This window comes from Lepisosteus platostomus, chromosome 26 (genome assembly GCF_059453375.1).
Source record: "Lepisosteus platostomus isolate fLepPlt1 chromosome 26, fLepPlt1.hap1, whole genome shotgun sequence".
Taxonomy (NCBI): Eukaryota; Metazoa; Chordata; class Actinopteri; order Semionotiformes; family Lepisosteidae; genus Lepisosteus; species Lepisosteus platostomus.
Genome location: NC_142636.1, coordinates 6,085,731 through 6,099,895, shown reverse-complemented (window position 1 = coordinate 6,099,895; position 14,165 = coordinate 6,085,731). Strand labels below are relative to the sequence as shown.

At 41.8% G+C, this 14,165-nt stretch overlaps 1 long non-coding RNA gene across 1 annotated transcript; it reads left to right on the top strand.

Moving 5' to 3' along the window:
- Positions 1-1,985: 1,985 nt before the first annotated feature.
- On the top strand, positions 1,986-3,487 carry LOC148639826 (uncharacterized). Its single transcript, XR_015930586.1, has 4 exons — positions 1,986-2,092; positions 2,392-2,637; positions 2,832-3,174; positions 3,266-3,487. It is a non-coding gene; the product is annotated as an uncharacterized LOC148639826 (long non-coding RNA).
- The last annotated feature ends 10,678 nt before the right edge of the window (positions 3,488-14,165 follow it).

Sequence of the window (14,165 nt, the reverse complement as noted above, 5' to 3'; positions counted from 1 at the left end):
TCACTATTCAGAACTAGCTCTTCATCAGGAACGAACCGGTCCTCTTCCTGACTTGCTGGGACCCACAGTCATCTTTTCTCCTGTGCGCAAACTTTGCTAGTTAAAGCCAACACTAACTAGCAGGCCAGTGAGCATCAGCAGCGCACCGTCCCAAGCCGCACAGCACAGCCTGGCACCGAGCCAGAGAGCGCGGCTTGGACAGCAACAAGCCTGCAACTGTTTCTTTGTGCCCGCAGGAGATCTGAATCCCCAGAAATTGGATGAGTATTCAACTTCAATGCATTACAGCTCGAGAATTCAATTGTTATCCCAACCAGTTGATATCAATTTAATTCCTAAGAGTTATGTACTTGTTTCGAGTATCTAATGTAGAAGTTATAACCAAGTTCATTTATGAAACGGTCTAAATGAATGATATACTGAAAGTATGTCCTCTTGATATGTGTAACACTTTGTAACTGATTGAATATATACCTTTTGTATTCTGATAACCCTCTCGATAAGATCTGTTAGGTTTATATGGATATTCTATGTATTAATAAATGTATCCTCGTGTATTAGTACCTGTGTGTGTGCGTTGTTTGAGTTATGTCGCATGGTTGGATTCTAAAGCCATCAAAAGAATCAACTTTGTGATTTACTGCTACAATTAATAATTGTCTCAGTAAATGCCCAAACCCTACAGAACTGGTGCCTTCAGAGAGCCACTACATTACATATTTGGCGTCCCTGAACGGCTATGACTCACTACACATGCAAGGAACAGTAGAACCAAAGTCTTGTTCCTGCAAGGAACAACAAAACCGAAGGATTGTTCAAAGTGCTGGTACAAAGCTTTCGGGTTATATAGCCCTTTCCTGCCGCTTCTGACATAGCTCATTACTATGGTAAAGGGGGGGAGGTCACGGTGTTTGGACAGTTTACAGACTTTGGCCAAATGGTCAGTGTTAGTTTTCCGTCCCTGGGGGGTTTCCTAGCTGGCATCTGGAATCCTTATCAGTTATCCCCCTTTCCTGCCATAACTCAAGTCTGATACTTAGAAGTCCAGTCCTCACGCAGAAAGGAATCAGTTAACCCCTTCTTCAAATCTTGTATCTTCAGCTGTTTTAATTCTTTCTGTGTCTTCTTTTGAATCACTTTCCTCCATTATATATCATTTCCTTTGTATCTGTTTAGATGGAATCACATTTCAACACAAAAATGTATGTAGTAATGACATCTACCTTGTCTTTAATATCCTCACAGACAAACACCCTCCAATCTGCAGTCAAGAAACGACCAGCGGCTGTGAACACAAGCACAAGGGGAGGATTTATGGAATTCACACACAAGCCTTTCTAAAGTGGGAGCAATCTGGTCCCACAGAGAAAATCCACATGGAAGACATGCAAGCTCCACACAGCAGGAAATCCAGCTGGACATCAACCCCAGGAACTGTGAGGCAGCAGTCCTCAATCCACACCACTGTGCTGTCTAAATGGTCACTCGTGAATTAGGAGCTGTAAGAGCTACAATATCATTAATTCCCCATTCTGAATGCAGGAACTGGTGCTTTCATAAATGTTAGTTATCATTTATCCCTTACTTGTATCAGATTAATTGAGAAAACAAGACAGGATCTGGAAGATTTCAAATCAGGGCCCAGGTATTATCCTCTGAGTGCTCAGAAAAATTGAATCAGATGAAAAAAATGTTTGAGGACAAAGACTGCAGAGGTCTGTAACAAGATATTCAGCTTTGCAATATGTTTCAGAGGAAGTCTTGATACAACTAATTATCTAATTCAGTTATTTTTTGCATTTAACAATTACAACGTTTTCTGTCGCCACGATTACTACACCCTGAGGATGAGCTCTGTGGACGAATGTAATTCATGTCTTCTATAATTGAAACTTGAGTGATTCAATCAGCAGCTCGTTATGGTTCAATTTAACACCTGGTTAGACAGGTGTGTGTAGGAGCTGAAGCTCAGCAGTCTTGACTATATAAAGGCCACTGCTGGGGCTAATAGTATGCATGAGGTTTGTGGGATCACTTATCAACATGGAAGGGAGAGGGTGTTTGTTGTGTTTGCTTGTGGGATGCCTTCTAGGTAAGGTTTGGATATACTGATTTAAGCAAAAGTAGTAGGGGAAGGACAGATGGAGATGTAGTAATTGCATGCTGCTAATAGTTATGGGTTTCAGTGTATCTGGTTGGGTCTTGAGTATAGATGTTGCTTAAAAGATACCTGGACTGAGTGTTAAATCCATGCCTTAGATGTTTCCATGTACTATAGAAGTTCTGCAAGACCTTGTTAGTATTCCCCTATGTGTGATCACTAAGAGCCCAGGCTACTTCTTCCTGATCTGGCTGGTGGTCCCTGACCCAGTGGTGTCCTCTCCTCCCCAGTGTCTGTGGCTGGAGCCCTGCAGTGTCGGGCTGTGCCTGGCAGTCTGAAGCAGATAGATGCTGGTGCTGGAAGGGTGTGTGGAGTCGACAATGCAGACAACCTGGTCAGCTACCAGGGCAACAGCTGGGGCTCTCTGGCCATGAAGGGGAAACATGTGAGTGTGGGGTCAGCAGGACTCTGGAGTGTGAGTCTCGCAAGCCTTGTGTTCAAGTGGCTTGGAGGAAGGTGGATCTGAGTGCAACCAGGTGAGGCTACAGCTGATCTAGAGAGGTTGGAAATAGTAGCTTTCAGATTTCTCCATGAATCCACCAGGCTCTGCCAGGCCACCTGTCAATGCGTTTTCTGGCTGAAGGCAGCTATTTCACTCCCTTGTAACTGAGGGATGAGCACTGCACTGCCCCCTGCTGAGAACAGCTGTATTTCTTGCTCTCCTCTGCAGGCTCCCTCATCCAGATTGATGCTGGTGGAGACAAGTTTGTGGTTGGTGTCAATGCTGCCAATTCCATCTTCTGCCTGAACAGCGGGCCTGTGCTGCAGTATGCTGGCCAGGGCAACATCCCCTGGATTCCTGTCGTGGGCTCCCTCAAGTACTATTCCTGTGGACCTTTTGGTTGCTGGGGAGTGAACAGGCTGGACCAGATCTTTGTCAAGCTGGATGTGAGTGGGGATTCCTGCAGAGGCTCCGACAGGTGGTACCCCATTCAGGGCTCCCTGTCCCTGGTGGAGGTGGGCTCAGATGGCAGTGTGTATGGGGTGAACAGGAATGGAGTGGTCTTCAAGAGGTGAGCTGGGGGTGACTGGGGGAAGGGATAACACATGGGTGCGTGATTCTCTAATTCTGGGCTGCTCTAACCCTGTGCTTCTTCCTTGCAGGGTTGGTATTGATGCCTGTAACGCCTTTGGCAGGAGGTGGTGGGCTCTAAGGGCAGCTGGTGTGGCCAGGCATGTGTCCTATGACCGAGGGATCCTCTGGGTTGTGTGCAAAGATGGCCGAGTCCAGAGGTGCCAGGTCTGAGCAGCCTGTGTGGCCTGGTCCTGGGAGGAGAGCAGTGGAAGTGTCTTCTGAGCCAAATAAAAGTGCCAATGAAAGCCTCAGTGTTGTTCCATGCTTCTTCCTGCTCATGTTTCTCTTTTGCTACAATTCAAGAACTAAGGGTAACAAGTTAGTGCTTCTACGTTTTCTGACAGTAGAAATTGTTTCTGTATGTTTTATATACTGTACATGGTAAGTGCTTATTGACAGTGGCAAGCCAAGCCACATAGACAAGCGGTTTGCCAGGAAAGTTAAACAAAATTATTCATGACAGTTGGTGATGACTTGACTCAGCAGATGATAACAGTCACAGCAGCTTCACCCATCCTGAACTGATTGCAGCAACTTCCACCCTCAAGACAGGGAAAGCTCCAGGACCTGACCACCTGCATCCTGAACAGCTTACCCATCTCTCTGTACTTGCCTTAGAATGGTTACTAGCATTTTTCAACAGTTGCCTTTTACTAAACAAAATGTGTAAGATCTGGAGAACAGAACTGGCAACCCACTGAAGCTAAGCAGCTGTGAGCCTGGTCAGTACCTGGATGGGAGACCTCCTGGGGAAAAACGGAGGTTAGTGGGGCCAGCAGGGGGCGCTCACCCTGCGGCTCATGTGGGTCCTAATGCCCCAGTGTAGTGACGGGGACACTATACTGTAAACGGGCCGTCCTTCAGATGAGATGTGAAACTGAGGTCCTGACTCTCTGTGGTCATTCAAAATCCCAGGGCGTTTCTCAAAAAGAGTAGGGGTGTACCCCGGCGTCCTGGCCAAATTTCCCATTGGCCTTTATCAATCATGGCCTCCTAACAATCCCCCTCTATGAATTGGCTTCATTACTCTGCTCTCCTCCCCACTGATTGCTGATGTGTGGTGAGCGTTCTGGCACACTATGGCTGCCGTCGCATCATCCAGGTGGATGCTGCACATTGGTGGTGGTGGAGGGGAGTCCCCATTACCTGTAAAGCGCTTTGAGTGGACTGTCCAGAAAAGCGCTCTATAAGTGTAAGCCATTATTATTAACAGAAAAAGTCATTGCTGTTCTTAAACCAAACAAATCACCTGAGGCCCCAAAAAGCTACCGGCCAATCAGCCTCCTCCGCATCACCTTCAAGCTTATGGAAAGGCTAATATACAACAGAATAAGCTCTATCATAGACCCACAGCTCTAAATGAACGAGCAGGTTTCAGGCCGAAAAGATCAACAACCGACCAGGTCTGCTGTATGGTCGAGGATATCGAACAATGCCTCCAAGAAAAAAGAAAGCGGGTGCTGTTCTTGTGGACGTAAGAGTATCTTATGCCACCGTCTGGCATAAAGGACTCGTACTCAAGCTGCTTCGAATCATCCCAAACATGAAAATGGTCCCTTTTATCCAAGACCTAATCTCTAGAAGATCATTTAGCTTAACACTAGGCAATGACAGCTCCAGGAAATTTTACCTTAAGAAGGGTGTCCCACAAGGCTTGGTGCTGGTGCCAATGCTGTTTAACATCTACACAGCTGACCTGCCATGTACAGCTGCCAAAAAGTACATAGATGCAGACGCCATCACTATTATGCATTGCTCCACAGACATCAAAGCAATAGAAACTACACTATCGATTGACCTGAACAAGCTGAACTGCTACTTCTGGAGGTTAAAACTTAGCATCACCAAGACAGTGAGCAGCATTTTCCACCTCGCCAATCGCCTTGCTAACATAACAATCAACGTCAAGTGCAAAGACAAAACTATTCCATTTGAGAAAAGCCCGAAATATCTAGGAGTTGTCCTTGACCGCTCACTGACCTTCAAGCAACATCTCGAACAAACAGCAGCAAAAATCCAAGCAAGGAACAACCTCCTGCAAAGACTAGCTGGCACTAGCTGGGATGCAAATTTCACCGTCTAACACACCTCTGTGCTTTCTCTAGCCTTCTCGGTAGCTGAGTACTGCTCTCCTGCCCGGCACAACAGCAGCCACACGAAGAAGGTAGACACAGCCCTGAACAACCGTATGCGCATTATCACCGGGTGCATTAGACCTTCGCCCACTGAATTGCTACCGATTCTCAGTGGCATCTGTCCACCTAATCTTTGCAGAGAGGCAAGTTGCATCAACCTTGCACTGAAAGCCTCGGAGGACTCCAACCTTCTGCTGCACGATGCCATCTGCACCCGGAACACCGCGATCCTCCGACTAGAAAACCGGCACTCACCTTCTAACACAATGAGGCGCCTCATGAAAGAAGCAAACAACGACAATGGCACCAACTGGGCTAACAAAAAGTGGCAAGACGCTTGGAATAATAACAACCACAGACTGAAACAATTTATTGACAAAGTATCTAACAAACCCGCTGGAAATGACCTACCCAGACAAGCCTGGGTCAAGCTGAACCGACTAAGAACCGGACGTGGCCGTTTCCGGGCCACCCTACACAAGTGGGGTCTCACTGATGACCCAATTTGCGAATGCGCGCGATGGCAAGGAGCAGAAGGCCGACCACATCCTATACTCCTGCCCTCGCTTCAGATGCCCCGGCAGCTTGACCGATTCGGATGATGCCAGCCGCGACTGGCTGAGGCACCTGACTGTGACAATATAACTATGTTACCTCTGCATGTTAAGCTCATACGAATGAAAAAAATATAGACTGTACATATTCAGATAGCTAGGAGCTCCTTTCCTAGCAATTACAGCTGCAAGTCTCTGTTGTAATGGTGCACATGTGTACAGAAGGATCTGCACTTCTTCATCTGATGCCATTCCAGTGTTGCTTTGAACTGAGATTATTTCTCTGCTACTTTCCTGGATTTTGCTTCATCCATTTTGCCCTCTATTTGACAACACACCCAGTGCTTGCTGAGCAGCAATGAGAAGCAGAACAGTGACAATCCTGTCTCCGCCATGCCTCACAGTAGGAGTAGTTGATTATGCTGTTTGTACAGCATGTTTACATCAAACTGTTCCAATTTCAATTAAAATACAAAATGTTTTAGTTACATTTACAATCTACCCATGCCCTACTGAGAAGCCATAATGTTCCAGTTTTGATTCATGAATGTTTTATGACACAAAATACTGAAATTATTTACAAAACACTTTTAAAAATGGAAGGACACTGTATGTAATTCTTACAAAGGAAAATAAAACTAAAAAGATTTCAGATTCAGAAAACTTGTCTCTTGTAGAGTGTGAGGTAGGGCATTCCATGGAAATGGAGCAAATACAGTTCTGTTTGGTTCCTTAGAGCATTAAAAGTCAATAAGATCTTATATTGAATATGACTTCATGCAATGTATAGCTTTAAGTGTAGGAGGGATACGCTGCCCTGTTCTGGTGTGAGATAGAAGTCCTAGTCTCAGAAATGTGCACATATTGTAACTTACTGAGACGAATATTAGGGGTGGTATAGAGCACGGAGCTGCAGAAACCAGACCTCGATGTTAGCAATGAATGCACTCGGCATCAGACATTGATTGAAATTGCCTAATATGGGAACGTTTCTCAGGTGAAAAAATAGATCTTGAATCAAGTTTTTCACATGGTGCTCAAAAGAAAGGAGAGGATTAAGTGTGACTTTCAGATTTCTGCCTCTATCTGATGCCTTCATGGAGAAGCCATCCACCATTACTGTGAAGCTCCCCAAAGTGTTCCCAGCTGACATTTGCTGCAAACCAGTTAAATTTCTGTTTTGTCACTATTTACAGTAGTTTCAAGGAATTTGATGTCAGCAAGAGCTTCATGCTATATAGTCAAGAGATAAGCGATGAAGGTGAAAGATCAGAGGTGGAAGAGGTTTAAATGTAAATCTGCAAAACGTATCTTCTGCCTAACAATGAATCTGAAGACCATATTTGCGTATGATCTGAGTGGGAAGGGGCATACAGATAATGAAGAGCAATGGGCCCAAGACTGAACCGTGAGGCACACCTCGATTGACTGGGGCCATGAGGGATTTATTAGGACCATGAGAAACAAAATGCTGCCTGCCCGTCAAATGTAAGAGGAACCAGTTAAAAACAGCACAACTAATAGACATGAATGTCTGCAAGCATTTGAGAAACAATGAATGATACTGTGTTTAAAGGGGCCACTAATATCAAGGTGCATAAGAATACTGAGAGCCCCTGAGTCAGATGCAGCCAGTAAATCATTCACAACCCTGACAAGATGATGTAGCAGTGTAGCAGTGGTTACTAATCCTGGTTCCTGAAGGTCAGTGTATCTGCAGGTTTTATCCCAGATCGACTCTTAACATAAATGAGCTCATCAGTAGTTGAACAGCTCCCATTTCTGAAGACACCTGAAAACCCGCAGGTACACTGGCCCTTCAGGACCAGGATTGGAGATGCTTAACGGGTAGTTTGCTCAACTCATAAATGAGCTTATACATGTAGTTTATAAAGAGAAAAGACTCAGTCTGATGGGCTTTAATTAATTTGCAATGTGATAGAAATACAACATAAAATACTCAGTCTTTGTGCACTATAACAAAAACGCCAACAGAGGATGACATACAGTGCTACAAAATAAGATTTTTTATTTATGTTATTTCAGTGACCACTTCAATATCTTCCCAGCAGGGGGCATGTCTTTTCATAACTGACGAGCATTTTACCTCCAGGGCAGAATCGCAGCTGAGAGGAGAGGTGTTAGTAGGAGCAGTAGGGGGTGCTTACCCTGCTTTGAGTGAAGTGTCCAGAAAAGTGTATCTAAGTGTACGAAATTATTATGAATGAATAAAACAGTAATAAAATCAGGAGAACACTTATTTTCCACAAACCTAGACCTGTAAGAGTGGGAAGTGACTTCTGAAACATGTTACAGAATACAGGACTGAGTTGGTCAAGGGAGAGACACCAGTGGGCCCAATTCCAGTGTTAAAAATGGCCTCTGCTGGTTCACTGCTCTCAAACTGAGCTAAGAAAGAATTCAGTTCATTTACATGGTGGCCCAAGGTGTGAGGCTCAAGCAAGCTGTTACTGTGGAGGACTTGGCCGTCTGGCCTGGTCCTGTTTCCATTTATCAATTTCTCCACCTGGGATTTCTCATCTCTTTTAGGCTGTGTTGTAACAGAAAGAATAAAGTTCTGGATCCCAAAATGAAGTTAAACAGATGAGTTTATTGCATGTGTAGCGGCGAGGCTTATTAATAAGGCAGAATTAAGTGTACTGAGCTTTCCCAAATTAGGCCTCATTTCTCTGTTCATCTCTGTGGTGCAGCCACAGAGAAACCATGCAGGCTGATTTAGGGTTCCTTTGATAAAAGACAGCTCCCAAAGGGGGATGCACTTAGCTAAGCCTGGCTATCATGATCAATGGTCATCCATTGGCGCTGTTGTAACAGAAGAAATAAGGTTCTTGATCCCGAGATGAAGTAAAACAGATAAGTTTATTGCATGCAAGGAACAATAAAGCCGAAGTCTTGTTTCCCGCAAGAAACAACAAAACCGAAGTATTGTTCGCCGTACTGGTACAAACTTTTGGGTTATACAGATGCAGCCATTCAAAATGGGTGAGGTATTTCGCGGCATACCCCGGTGGGCGTGTCACAGTATCACGCAGTATCACGCGGTATCACGTGTGTCACGTGTGTCACGTGACTAACTATCCGGCGTCGCCTTGTAAAACCGCCAGGGGGAGCTTAACCTCTCATGTACAGCATTTGAGCCTTTAATTTGGAACTGTGTATTACAGCATGTTAATCATCAGTCATTAAAATGTTGGTATATATTATGAAAGCAAGATTGCTCAGTTGGACAGAAGTACACAACCTACCTTTATCAGAAATATTTATGCATCAAAGCCTTTACTGAAGATATTACTAATAGTATTAATAATGGATGACTTTGGACAAGCTGTATACTCAAAGTATAATTTCTTTAGCACATTTGTACAAGCACTTGGAATCTGTCCAAGCCATACTTTGTCAGGCATTTTGTTTTACTTCAACGGGGCATAAAAACTTCCTTGCTTTTAACAGGGCGTTTCATAATTTCTAGCTACGAAAATGATTTAAAATGCGACACCTATCATTCAACTAGAGCTTAAAATATCACAAGGAAAAATACACACCGGTATTCCATTTCTCCCTAAACATTGTAAGCTTCGAAGTCTTTAACTAACGTGAAACCGGAGTCAACAAGCATACTTTTAGAATTTGATTAAAAGGGAATATAATATGGAATCGCATATCTCAATAATTTAATAACGGTATGATTATATCCGTGTACTGCGGCAGAGCTATGTAGGGCTGTTTCGCCTGCCTGATCATGTGAGCTCTCTTGTAGCCTACTGGTCTAGGTGCGTGACCACCAGCTGGTAGGTTGGGTGTTCGAATCCAGCTGGTTCTGGACTTTTCATTTTTATTTATTTATTTTTTAATCGCGTAACATAAACATATTACCGTATGCAAACTGTACTGTATACAGTATGTATATGTATATTTAATGTCTTAACTGTGCCCGTTTAATTGAATTTAAAAAACATATTTAACACGAACATTAAGCTGCTTACATCTTCCGCCTGAGAACAGTCACCCGTTGCTACCCAACGCAGAATGGTGATTGGCTGACACCATCTGACACCCCTCTGATTGGAGAAAAAAGACGTGCTGGTGTGCTATACCAGGAAGAGGATTTCTTTCCATTCAAAACGTGTATTTTAAAAGTTTAAGAAGTAAAAACCTTACAGCGTACACAGATTTCTAAACTGATCAGGATCGTTATCTTTGTCTTATGCATAATAATGTTCACCGCTCTGTCCAGCAAATTAATAATAAACTTTATTTTATATAGCGTTTTAAACGAATAAGAAATTAGATTGCTCATAAACCTAATCACTTGCTTTTTCTTTTTATTTAGGCTCAGATTTCAACTATAGATCGTATTATTAATAACCATAATAACAACCAACCAACAAAAACAACCATATAAACATAATGGTGGTGCTGGACCTTCCAGTTTTATTTATTTATTTTTTAATCGCGTAACATAAACATATTACCGTATGCAAACTGTACTGTATACAATATGTATATGTATATTTAATGTCTTAACTGTGCCCGTTTAAGTATTGAATATTCATATCTAATTTTACCACTGAAGGGAAATCTTAACATAAACATACAGTATATGGCTGGTCTCGGTACTTTAAAGAAAAAAATACGCACCAGTATTCCATTTCTCCCTAAACATTGTAAGCTTCGAATGAAACCACTAAATAAAGACATAAATATAGAAATCTTAAGATTTGTTTTATTTAATGTTGGTAGCAGGATGAACTGTCAGAGTGTATATTTTGTCGCAAAGTTGCTACAAGATGTTAACAGTGAAAAAGGTATTTAGAAATGAGTTATTTCAAGATGAAAAAGAAAACATACACGAAACATGGTTTCATTACGACCAGAATCGTTCTTGAGATATTTTTAACTTGATTTACAGTATTTGAGAGGTATGTCTTAACACCGATACTACAGTGCTTAAGTACTGCTCACGTATATGTTTCTAGGTTTATATTATGCATTTCATACGGTCAAATTACTTTTGAGCAACTAATAAGAAGCGCGAAACGGTATGCGTTTTACTTTCGTTTTGTGCTGGGACCCGTGGATTGATTAGAGATATCAAGTACATACAAGTCATTTTTTAAATGTTGTAGTTCGTCTTGAAAAAATGTTACGAGTACATCATCTATCAACAATTACACAGGTTCTGTTTCCATATTGCGGATTTTGGTTAGGTACAGTATTATCAAATCCACTGGCGCTGTGTGTTACTTTACTGAGTCCCAATCTGTGATTGAAACCTGTAAAACCGGTTTAATTCGTCACAGCCAGCACTCTTCAGGTGTGAGGGTCTTCTGCTCAGAATGAAACGCTAAAAATAAAATGTTTGTGTATATTCTAATGGTAGTGGGGGCAGGGTGTGTGGGAACAGGTTTGTTCTTCACACCTGAAACATTTTCTCTGAAAGGATTTTCTTCGAAGTTTAACCGATCTTGTTACAGCATGTTACAGTTTACTATTATTAACCATATTAATTTTAAGTGCTTAATGTAAAATCTTGTAAAAATATATTTTCATTGTTCAAATATACATTAATATACATTAAGTCTATCATATAATAAGTTAAATACAAAACTAAAGAAAAAATAGGGTTAAATATAATTCAAAATATTTTGCTAACAATGTTAACTGTTTATGAATAATAAAATGTATTAACTAAGGAGTAGGATGGCACAGTTGTTAGTATGTTTTTTGTTTTGTTTCTTTTTCATAAATACAACAGTAGTACCTGATGTCTCAGTGGCTTTCAAAATTAAATTATGCATGCAAACCTGTGAACTAGAAAGATAACTAAGATTTTAATACTAATTAAATGACCGCGGGCACTTCCCACCCCCCCCCCCCCCCTACATTCTCAGAGTAGAACAGACTAACCTTCTAATGAAAGACGGTCCACCCCCCACGGACAGGAAAAGTGCCCACAGGCACTTAAACTTAATATGGTCAGTAACGGTAAACAGTAACATGGTAAGAAGGAGCACGTACAAACGTTTTCGAAATAACCACATGTAAGACTCTGATCCTAAAAATGTTTAGGGAGAAAGTGGAATACTGGTGTGCTTCCAGAAGAATCAGTATGGCTCAGAGATTAAATAAAACTTCACAGACATTAACGAAGAGCATAACGCGTGTACTGTATACACTGCAAGTACAACCCAACTCTCTGCAGGAGTGCTGGCTGTGACGAATTGAACCGGTTTCACGGGTATTTTCAAAGTAGGAGGCGAGATTTCCAGCGAAAGACACCCCCCCCCCCCCCCTCAAAAACCCAGTAAATACAGTACTTACTAGTTAAAGGCTAGGCTCTCGACTACGGCGAAAGGAACCCTTCTTTCATTAGAAGACAATGAACATATTTTAGCCCTGAATGAATTAATAGCAAACATGGTTTACATAAAAGACATTTTTCCAAGAAAGTTTAGCCTTTGTCACTAATGAAACCACTAAATAAAGACATAAATAGAAAAATCTTAAGATTTTTAAAATACATGACTTTGCTAAAATTTATTTGAAAATAAAAACAATTACAACCGCCAGGGGAGAGAGAGAACAGGGGAGGGATGTTGGTTTTGCATAAGGGGCGGGGCTATGGAAAGTAGGTATGTTTGGGAATGTGTAGTTACATGTTCTGGCTGTTTGTGAATTATCGTTGTTGAGTATGGAGTGTTGAGGTATTGATTTTGTGTAATGCTTTATGTTGAAAATTGAGGTGGATTTTGTTTATGATAAACAGGATAAACTGGGATGGGAGGAAGGTTTGGTTTTGCATAAGGGGCGGGATTATGATAATTGGATGACTTTGCGAGTGTAAAATGGTTTGATTATTTGATTTTGTATTGTGGTTGTTATCTATGTTTTTGGTTGGTATTATGTTTATATGGTTGTTTTTGTTGGTTGGTTGTTATTATGGTTATTAATAATACGATCTATAGTTGAAATCTGAGCCTAAATAAAAAGAAAAAGCAAGTGATTAGGTTTATGAGCAATCTAATTACTTATTCGTTTAAAAAGCTATATAAAATAAAGTTTATTATTAATTTGCTGGACAGAGCGGTGAACATTATTATGCATGAGACAAAGATAACGATCCTGATCAGTTTAGAAATCTGTGTACGCTGTAAGGTTTTTACTTCTTAAACTTTTAAAATACACGTTTTGAATGGAAAGAAATCCTCTTCCTGGTATAGCACACCAGCACGTCTTTTTTCTCCAATCAGAGGGGTGTCAGATGGTGTCAGCCAATCACCATTCTGCGTTGGGTAGCAACGGGTGACTGTTCTCAGGCGGAAGATGTAAGCAGCTTAATGTTCGTGTTAAATATGTTTTTTAAATTCAATTAAACGGGCACAGTTAAGACATTAAATATACATATACATACTGTATACAGTACAGTTTGCATACGGTAATATGTTTATGTTACGCGATTAAAAAATAAATAAATAAAAATGAAAAGTCCAGTACCAGCTGGATTCGAACACCCAACCTACCAGCTGGTGTGCACGCACCTAGACCAGTAGGCTACAAGAGAGCTCACATGATCAGGCAGGCGAAACACCCCTACATAGCTCTGCCGCAGTACACGGATATAATCATACCGTTATTAAATTATTGAGATACGCGATTCCATATTATATTCCCTTTTAATCAAATTCTAAAAGTATGCTTGTTGACTCCGGTATCACGTTAGTTAAAGACTTCGAAGCTTACAATGTTTAGGGAGAAATGGAATACTGGTGCGTATTTTTTTCTTTAAAGTACCAAGACCAGCCATATACTGTATGTTTACGTTCCAAAATTAATATCGTTTATGGCCTTCACACGCGTTACAGTATGCTCCTATTCTTTTTATGCTCAGCTACTAAGATTTCCCTTCAGTGGTAAAATTCAATATCTACAACGGGCACAGTAAAGACGTTTACAGTACAGTAAGTCTTTCTACGACAGACCAACGGACCACGAGTGCCCCTGTCGGTCAACCAATCACGCACCGCGGTATCGCGTGTCATCTTACCTGCGGTATCTGTACTGCGGTGTCTTTACCGCGCACTTTGAATGGCTGCATCTGTATACAGTTTTCTTCTCCGTTTCTGACGTCACTCGGTCTGATGGTAAAGAGGGGGGTTCATGGTATTTGGCCAGTTTACGATGTTCTGGGCAAATGGTCAGTTTAACATTACACCCAGGGG